The sequence below is a fragment of the Arachis ipaensis genome, chromosome B05 (assembly GCF_000816755.2).
Source record: "Arachis ipaensis cultivar K30076 chromosome B05, Araip1.1, whole genome shotgun sequence".
Lineage (NCBI taxonomy): Eukaryota > Viridiplantae > Streptophyta > Magnoliopsida > Fabales > Fabaceae > Arachis > Arachis ipaensis.
The window spans coordinates 122,938,175-122,947,672 of record NC_029789.2 but is presented as its reverse complement, the minus strand read 5'-3'; the positions used below and the strand labels follow the sequence as shown (position 1 = coordinate 122,947,672).

Genomic DNA, 9,498 nt, shown 5'->3' with positions numbered 1-9,498 from the left:
GGAGAGGGAAGAAGGAAGAAGGGGGAAGGGAAGGTAGCACTGCCACGCTGCTGTGCCGCCGCCTGTGATGGAGAGAACGGAAGGGAAAACAGCCACACACACAGATGAAGAGGGGGGGAGATGAAGAGCAAGGGAGAAGAAAGAGACCGGAAGGGAGAGGGAGACCGCGTTCAGTGCCGCCGCCACCACTCGCGCGCCGCTCGCCGTTTCTGCTCCTCCTCCTCGCTCGGTCGTCGATGCTCATCGTTGTTGCTGCTTTTGCTTCTGCTTCTGTTTCTGTTTTTGCTTCTGCTTCTGGTTTTTCTTTCGTTGTTGTTCTGATTTCATTATCCATTGTTGTTGTTGGTGTTGTTCTTCTAGTTGTTGTTGTTTCATTGTTGTTGTTGTTACACTGCTTCTGCTTTTTGCTTCTGCATTCTGCTTCTACCTGCTTCTGTTTCTGCATTTTGGGGAAGAAGGGGGAAGAGTATTTTCGTCCGAAGGACGATTTAAAAAAAAAGCCTGAGATCTTTGGGACCATTTTGTATCGAAAAAAGGCCGAAAATAAAAAAATTTTTCAGCCCTTACCTTTGTAACCAAAATCGTACTTAACCCTTAAAATTTTTTTACTATATATTAAATAATGTGCTCATCAGTTTCTACTTTATTGTAAAAATTATCTTGCTTATAAAATTAATAGTATATCATAGGGTTATTATCATTAATGTATTAATTGAATTTTAATATTTATTATTTATTATTATTTATATATTTAAAAATTATATTTGAGAATTATTTATTTAGTTTCATAATAAATAATATTTTAAATTTGAATAATTTATTAATTAATTTGTATTTATTATACCATATATTCAATAATTTATTAAAAAAAGAATATTAATATAACGAATAAAAAAATAATTTAAAAAAATATTGTTTAAAGAATAAGGACAAATAAACCTCTAACCAATTTGAATTTAGAGACAATTAGGTCTTTGTCCATTTCTGAACTTGACACATCAGCGTTTTTCATTCAGAATCGATGGGAAAACACGTTGATGGAAAAACACCCATAGAAATCACGTTGTGTCACGAAAAGTAGAGGACAGGAACCGAAGTGCGTTGTGTCATAAAATTAGAGGATATAGATCGATATGGATCATTTTTATCTTGAGGGATCGTGTTGTCATTCTGAAAAATGGACAAGAGTCGGATTAATAGTTCACTCTCACTTTACAATATACGTGCTCTACCATAAATTTAGAAGAAGACAAAACTTGAAAACATAATACAAACTTGTCTCGGGCTACAATTATCATTGTTGAGGATAAGAGAGATACTTAGTGAACTGCATTGAGCTTTTCCTCTTATGAGATGGAATATATTAAAGTCATGTTCTAAATGAAAATATTTTTTATTTATTTAATCAATATTACATAATAAGATAATAATGTAACAAAATATACGATTTATTGTATAAATGTTTATTCTGGAAGGAGAGCATCGGACAACATTATTATAGCACAAGAGATTCTTCATTTCATGAAAAGAACTAAGTTGAAGAAAGGAATTCTGGCGTTTAAGATTGATTTAGAGAAAGCATATAACAGAGTTGATTGGAGATTTCTAAAGCAGCCCTCATGAAATTCGGTTTTTCTATTCCTACAGTCAACCTGATTATGAGTTATATCACTTCATCTTCTTTGTCTATTCTCTGGAATGATGATAGATTGGGCAATTTTATTCCTAGATGGGGTCTTCGGTAAAGAGATCCTATGTCACCATATCTTTTCGTGTTGTGTATGGAGAGACTGCCCTGCTTTATTAACCATCAAGTTGTTATGAGGAGGTGGAAGTTTTTTTTTTTTTGAAACAAAGGAAGCTCAACACATTAAAGTGGAGCAAATAAAAGAAAAAAGAAGACACATAACTAACTACCAACAAATAAACCAACCCCTACTATCCCCAGTACTCTCATCCTCCCCCAGGATCACCACCACTCCATTCCGTGTAGCTCATCAACGTCCTTGTGTGTATGACCTCCAGGCTTGCTCTTGCATTCTTGAAGATTCGTGCATTCCGTTCCAACCAGATGTTCCAAATCACTGCAAAGAACACTGACATCCACATCTTCTTCCCCTGTTGTCTATTATGCATTCCATGCCAACACTCAAACATTTCTTTAACAGTTCCGGGAATCACCCACTCCCTTCCTAGTAGCCTCAGCCACTTGCACCACACCTGCCATGTTACCTCACACCTAAGGAATAAATGCTCAACAGATTCTAATTCCTTGGTACACAGTACACACATACTATCCCCCAGAATGTTGACTCCTAGTTTAGTCAGCCACTCCTTGGTGTTAACTCTACCCACTAGCACAAACCACCCAAAGAGCTCAATTCTCGGAGGAACGAAACCTTTCCAAATGGAACTCGTGAAGCTATAACTCGTTATCTCAGCTGATAATGTCTCCGCTTGTATAGCCTGGATCACACAACTAGTAGAGAAAATACCTTTATTTTCAAACTTCCACACCACATTGTCCTCCCTACCTGATGACAACCTCACTGGCCTTAACCTCTCATGCAGTTGATTGACAAGCTCCAGCTCCCATTGGAACAGTGCCCTCCTCCATTGAAAATTCCAAATCCAATCAAGCCCATCCCAAAAACCACACTCCCCGATGACAAGTCCTTGCTGACTGGAAATAGAGTAGAGTCTCGGATGACTTCCTTTCAGAGTACCACCTTGAACCCAGTTATCTTCCCAAAATCGAGTCTGCATACCATTGCCTACTTCCATTGCCAGTCCACTTACCACTTTATCACGAATCCGCGGTTCTTTTATATTCAACTGACATATGTCCTTCCAAGGGCCACCCTTTACTGGTAAAGGCTGAGTTGCTAACATGACATCCGGGTTCAACTTATTACACGAACACACAATCTTCTTCCACAGCGGGCAATCCTCCTTTGAAAACCTCCACCACCACTTAAACAGAAGCGCTGTGTTTCTCAGCACTGCATCACCAACCCCCAATCCCCCAACCTTTTTTGGAGCCTGAACTATCTCCCACTTTACCATAGGTATACCATAGTTCCCATTCTCCCTGCACCACATAAAGTTCCGTTGACCTTCTACATGGCTAACTGTGCCCAGCCTAGCCCCTGCTCCTGCCCCCCGGGCATTGCCACAGGCAGCCACCTCCGGGACGTCCCTCACTGCGTTTCCCTGTGCTCCCGAGGTACCATCCTTCCCCATTAGGCAGCTCAATCCCGCTTGGGATCCCTCATCGTGCAAGCCGGCCTCACTTATCCCATCCTGCGCCCCTTGCTCCTGCCGGTGGACTGCCGCCCTGATTTCCGTCCCCTCCTGCGCAACCCTTCCCCCATCAAGCTCAACTCCCACCCCATCGATCGGTCCTCCGCCTCCCACCATCTCCTCTAGTTCCGGGTTCTTATCCACCGACGGATCCCCGAGTTTAAGCGGCAACCCTCTCGCCTCAGGATCCTTCTCCGCTGGTGAGCACCCCAGCCCTCGCAAACCTTCCATCGGCGCCGCTTCAAACAGCTCCCGTGGATCCCTCCGGATCCTCAGGCCGCCCGACCCGTTGTGGCCTCCAATGGAAAGAAAACCATACGCCGTTTCAGTTAGGAGGCCATCCTGGCCCAGCCCAACAACAGGCTCCTTCTCAATACTCATGTCCCTTACGGTCAGCCTCCCCCCTCCGTTCTTAGTTGGTGTTGGGCCAATTGAATGCGAGCCCATACTGTTACAATACTTCAACCGTGTCCCAGCTTCCCCTCCCCATACTTGCGTGACTGTATTCTCCGACTCCCCCTCATGAACTATCTCACATCCCTTCAAACCCGCTACTTCACCGTCCTTGGTACTAGCTGAATCTGGTACAACCGTATCCTTTTTGAATTTCAAAAAGGCAACGTCCACATCATTCAATAACACATCAGAGATTACTATTCTGTCCTCACCGTGCTCAGCCTCCGTAGGCCTACCAGTAACCAGTTCCGAGGAGGTGGAAGTTGATTGCTATTTCTAGAGGGGTCCGAGAATTTTGCATTTAATGTTCACCGATGATTTGCTTCTCTTCTGTAAGCCGAAGAAACGACAAATTCAAAATATAATGGCAGCATTTGAGAGTTTCTGTAAAACTTCTGGGATGAAGATTAATGTGGAGAAGTCTAAAGTGTTGTGTTCACGTAGTGTTTTAGCGACTAAAAAAGAAATCTTTATTGGGGTGTCCTCTATTCGTTTTGTCCAGAATTTGGGCAAATACCTCAGGATTACTCTTAGTCATTCTCGGGTGACTCGACCATCTTTTAATGAGGTTCTGGATAAGATCCGAGGATGGCTAGCTAGCTAGAAAGGGCGTTTACTCAATAAGGCAGGAAGGCTCTATTTGATCAATTCGTTTGTGGCGGCTATTCCTACTTACTGCGTGCAAGCCTCTCTCTTTTTCAAAGGGATAACAAATTCTATATCATCTACGATGATGAATTTTCTCTGGAAAGGTCAAGCCAATGATCGGGGGGCTAAATCTTGTTAGTTGGAAGGTGTTGGTCGATCCAAAAAAGTTTGGTAGTTTGGGAATACGGGCTCCGTTTTTTGCTAATATTGCTTTTCTTGAGAACCTAGTTTGGCAACTCTTTCATTATCCCCACAAATTTTTGGTTCAACTATTGACAGTTAAATACCGTTTTTCTCTAGGTGATGCTTTCAACCGTTCTACGGATAACGGATCTTATATTTGGAGGAGTTTGTGTAAAATTTAGGATATTTTGAAAGATGATTTTGATTGGTGCATTAGGAATTTGGACCAAAATTTTTAGTTCTCTATCTGGAGGAAGGAGGGGCAGCTATGTAATGAGATGAATTATGTTCATATTTTTTATTCGGATCTCCAAATTTTAGATTTATGGTCAGTTGGAGAGTGGCACTTTGAGAAGATCTATTCTCCTTTTCACCAGAGTTTGCATGAAAGCATTCTCTCCTACAACTCGTATGTACAAGTGGGTTTAATGGTAGGCTGGACTTGGTCCGGTGGAGCAGCTAAGGTTTATGATGTCCGTAATGGCTACTTATGGCTATGCAAGAAGATGTTTAGATGGGAGGAGAGAGGGAACTGACTTTGACTTTAGCGTCAGCTTGTTCCAGAAAAGATCAAATTCTTGGCTTGGCTTTGTCTGCGAGAGGCACTGTCCACTGCTGTTTTTTATCTCATGAGGGGTCTTTCACCTACAGATAGTTATCCTAGTTGCTTGACTTGCCAGGAAACAGTTTTTCACTGTATTCGGGATTGTTCAAAAACTCAATTTGTTTGGCAGACTCTAGAAATTTTCAATCATCATCTGGATTTAAAGAACTAATTCTTGTCCTATAGAAATGAACATTCTTTTAGATTTTTTTTTTGTCTATGGTGGATTTGGAGACAATAAAATTTTTAACTATCATAAACCTTGGTCTCCTTTTAAAGTGACTCTTATGGTTTTAGCCTTTGAGAAGGAGCTTTGGAATGTCTCTGAATTGCAACAAGTTTCTATTCCTTTTTTTATTAGTTACACTTGGGTTTCTCCTCCGATTGGTACTTTTAAGATCAATTGTGATTCTAGTTACTCTGGTTACAAGGATCAGATTAGTTTTGTTTGTTTTAACAAAGACGGAAACAGAAATTGATAACAAGGCTATTTGAAAACAATAGAGAGCTGCAATATTTTTTAAAGAGAGTTGTTTGCTATTTGGGGATGATTTCTTTTAACCTAGGACTTGGGGCAAAGAGATGTGATTTGCGAAACAGATTATCTAGAAGCTTTCATTCTTATTAACAATTCTCATGATAATGCCGGGTGTATAAATCCTTTGGTTCTTAAAGTCAGTGAATCCTACGAGATGCAAACATAGTGGTAGATACCATGACAAAGACGATGTCGAGATTGCATTCGTAGCATATAGAGCTTCCAGTACCTTAGAAGGAGTTTAAGATGAGTATTCAGAAGTCCCTTAGGTAGCGTTTGTTTTGAGGTACTGAGACAGAGACTGAGAGACTGAGACTCAGTATCGTGTTTGTTAGTTCAGAGATTGGTACTAAAATTTCTGTCTCTGTCTCTAAAATTTCAGTATTTCAGTACTTCCAAAAAGTAGGGACACAGGGGACTGAAATTTTTAGAGATGGAGACTGAAACTTTAATAACATTTTATACCTAAAATACGTTCATTTCAATTAATTAATTCCAATTTTACCCTTTGTACAAATTAAATTAGAATTTCATTCTTGTTTTAATTCCTGTCTCCTATTTTACACCAAACAGAATACTGAGATTTATTTCAATCCTTGTCTCTTAGTCTTTGTCTCTCAGTCTCAGTCTTTTCGTCTCTGTCTCTCCACCAAACGCTACCTTAGGTAACGTTTGGTGGAGAGACAGAGATGGAAAGACTGAGACTGAGAGACAAAGACTAAGAGATAGAGATTGAAATAAATCTTAGTATTCTGTTTGGTGCAAAGTGAGAGACAGAAATTAAAACAAGAATGAAATTCTAATTTAATTTGTACAAAGAATAAAATTGAAATTAATTAATTGAAATGAAGGTATTTTAGGTATAAAATGTTATTAAAGTTTTAGTCTCCATCTCTAAAAATTTTAGTCCCCTGTGTCCTCATTTTTTATAAGTACTGAAATACTGAAATTTCTAAACATGATACTGAGTCTTAGTTTCCCAATTTCTGTCTCAGTACCTTAGCGTTTATTTTGAGGTACTAGTACAAAAATTGAAAGACTGAGACTCAGTATCATGTTTGTTGGCTCAAAGGTTGGTACTAAAATTTCTATCTCTGTCCCCAAAATTTCAGTACCTCCAAAAATTGAGAACACAAGGAATTGAAATATTTAGAAACGGAGACTAAAACTTTATTAACATTTTATACCTAAAAACTCTCATTTCAATTAATTAATTCCAATTTTATCCTTTGTACAAATTAAATTAAAACTTCATTCTTGTTTCAATTTCTATCTCCCACTTTATACCAAACAGAATACTGAGATTTATTTTAATTTCTGTCTCTGAATCTCTGTCTCTCAATCTCAATCTTATTGTCTCTGTCTCTCTACCAAAATAATACACGTAATGTTTAGAAGAAAGAGAGACAGAGACTAAGAGATAGACTGAAATAAATCTCAAGTATTGTATTTCATGTAAAGTAAAAGACAGAAACTGAAATAAAAATAAAACTCTATTTTAATTTGTACAAAAGACAAAATTATAATTAATTAATTGAAATAAAAATATTTTAAATATAAAATGTTATTAAAATTTCAATCTCCATCCCAAAATATTTCAATCTTCTGTGTCCCCACTTTGGTACTAAAATTTTAAAAATAAAAGTTCAAATTTTAGTATCAATCCCTAAATTAACAAATATAATACTAAATCCCAATCTCTAAACCAACAAATATAATACTAAACCCAATCTCCGTCCCAATACTTCAAAAGAAAGGCTACTTAAAGGACTTTTATTTTTCTTCTCTGCTTGGTTGTTTTAAATTTTCAACCACCAAAAAAAAAGTCCCTGACCTTAACTGGGAATTGATTATTTATTTATTTTTATAACGTGCTTTTCCAAAAATGTTGATATGGCTCCAAGTGGAACCCCCACTGCAGGCGTTGCTCTTAGCTGCTATATTAAACCTGATCGGCAAGATTATTATTTTGGTGCTTTAGTTTCTATAATTCGTTATTTGTAGTATTCAACTGGTATAACTGATCTTTTTGTAGCATATATTTTCCGAAAACATTTTGTCATATTTCTGGGTCGAATATTGCATGGGACATCGTGTATAGACGCTGGGTTGTGGCTAGATGCATTCAACAGCAAAGAACAAAATACAACATTATGAGCCATGAGAAGAATGTGTTTCGCCAGCAAATATTACGTAGACGTGAACCACTACCAAAGAATTTGAGTTAATCTACATCACAATGCAAATCAGAGAGAGAGAGAGAGAGAGAGAGAGAGAGAGAGAGAGAGAGAAATAGAGGCCACACATTGACCATGACGGCTAACCTGTGCATATATCATCAATAACCAGAATGTGATAAGTGAGAAAATTCAAAAAGTCAAGAGACTACAGCATTCTATATATGTAACAAAAGTTGGAAGAGAAGGTAAGGAGGAAAGAAAAAATAATTTTAAGAAAGACAGAACTGGCTTCAAGCCTGGCCAGTGATTCATCCAATCCTCTCCTTTCAAATGGTTGAGAATGGATTGGGATGTTGCAAGGAACGGTCACAGTCAACATTTATGCCAATTTTTTTTTCCTTTTTTTCCTTTTTTCTTTCTTTTTTCGTTTTCTGAGACACTAGGCGGGGCATTATCACACCTGTTTTCAGTTAGATATCTACACAGAAAAAAACTTATCTGCAAGGAAGGGGCAATCTGTTGGAAGCAGATTCATACAAAACAAACTGCATCAGCCATCAGAGGCCCTGCTATGCCAGCAGCAAGCGAAGCATCAGTGGACACACGGCATGCTAAATTTATCCCAAATATTCCCGACATCTTCCACAAAAAACCTGCATGGCACGAGGAACACATACAATTAATTGCAAGTTCCAAATTACACAGCATTGAAAACGGGAAATTGCAAGACATGAACACAACCTCAATATGAGCGGAATATAGAACCAGCATCGTGTAAATAACAGCATTGTAAACAAATGGAACCCGAATTCAGCAGGCCTTGAGACAAATCATAAAGGCTGCGTTTGTTTCTGAGAACAAGACAGGACAAGACACTGAAGGACAGAGACACAAATTTTTGTGTTCTTGTATTCTGTTTGGTGAAAAACTAGAACAAATTATGAAAATTCAACTTATTTCTCATTTTTTTTTTCATTTAAAAAATTTGAGATGAAAAATATAATAATAAAAAATATAATCATGAAAAATTAATAAGAATAATGAAAGAAAAAATAAAAAATAAGTTGTATCCCTTGTTAGTGTCTCTGGACACATTGTCTCTGTACATATCTCTTCTGCCAAACACGATTATGTGTTTCTGTGTCCCTGTCTCAGTGTCCTATCTCTGTAAACAAACGCAACCAAAGATCTAACATCAAAGGCATACATCAACATGACCTAATTTGACAGACTTGGCCAAGAGCCAATTTCATGAAACTAAGGATTTCAAAATCTGAGACACTACAGAGATTTGGAAGAAATGGATAAAAAAATAAATAAATAAATAGATCCTAGAATCCTATCTAATAAACATATACTTAGAAGCATAAGTGAATTATTACATAAAATTAAGAGACAATAAAAAAATATAATGGAAGGAGAATCGAAATTATTGCAGATTTTTTTGAGTAAAAAATATGGCGTAGCCCACACTGATTACCAAAAGAAAAACCCCGTCACTTAGGCTTCAGGCCCATGATGTCTATCATTATCATAAATAGAAAAAGCACGTGCACACAGCCGAAAACTTCACAGGTAGTCAGAAA

The 9,498-nt window shown here is 38.1% G+C and overlaps 1 protein-coding gene across 1 annotated transcript in view; it reads right to left on the bottom strand.

Annotated features, from left to right (window-relative positions):
- LOC107643989 overlaps nt 8,028-9,498 on the bottom strand; it is a 7,690-nt gene continuing 6,219 nt past the window's right edge. The window contains 1 exon segment of the mRNA XM_021123916.1: nt 8,028-8,565. The gene's annotated coding sequence lies outside the window, so the exon portion shown is untranslated.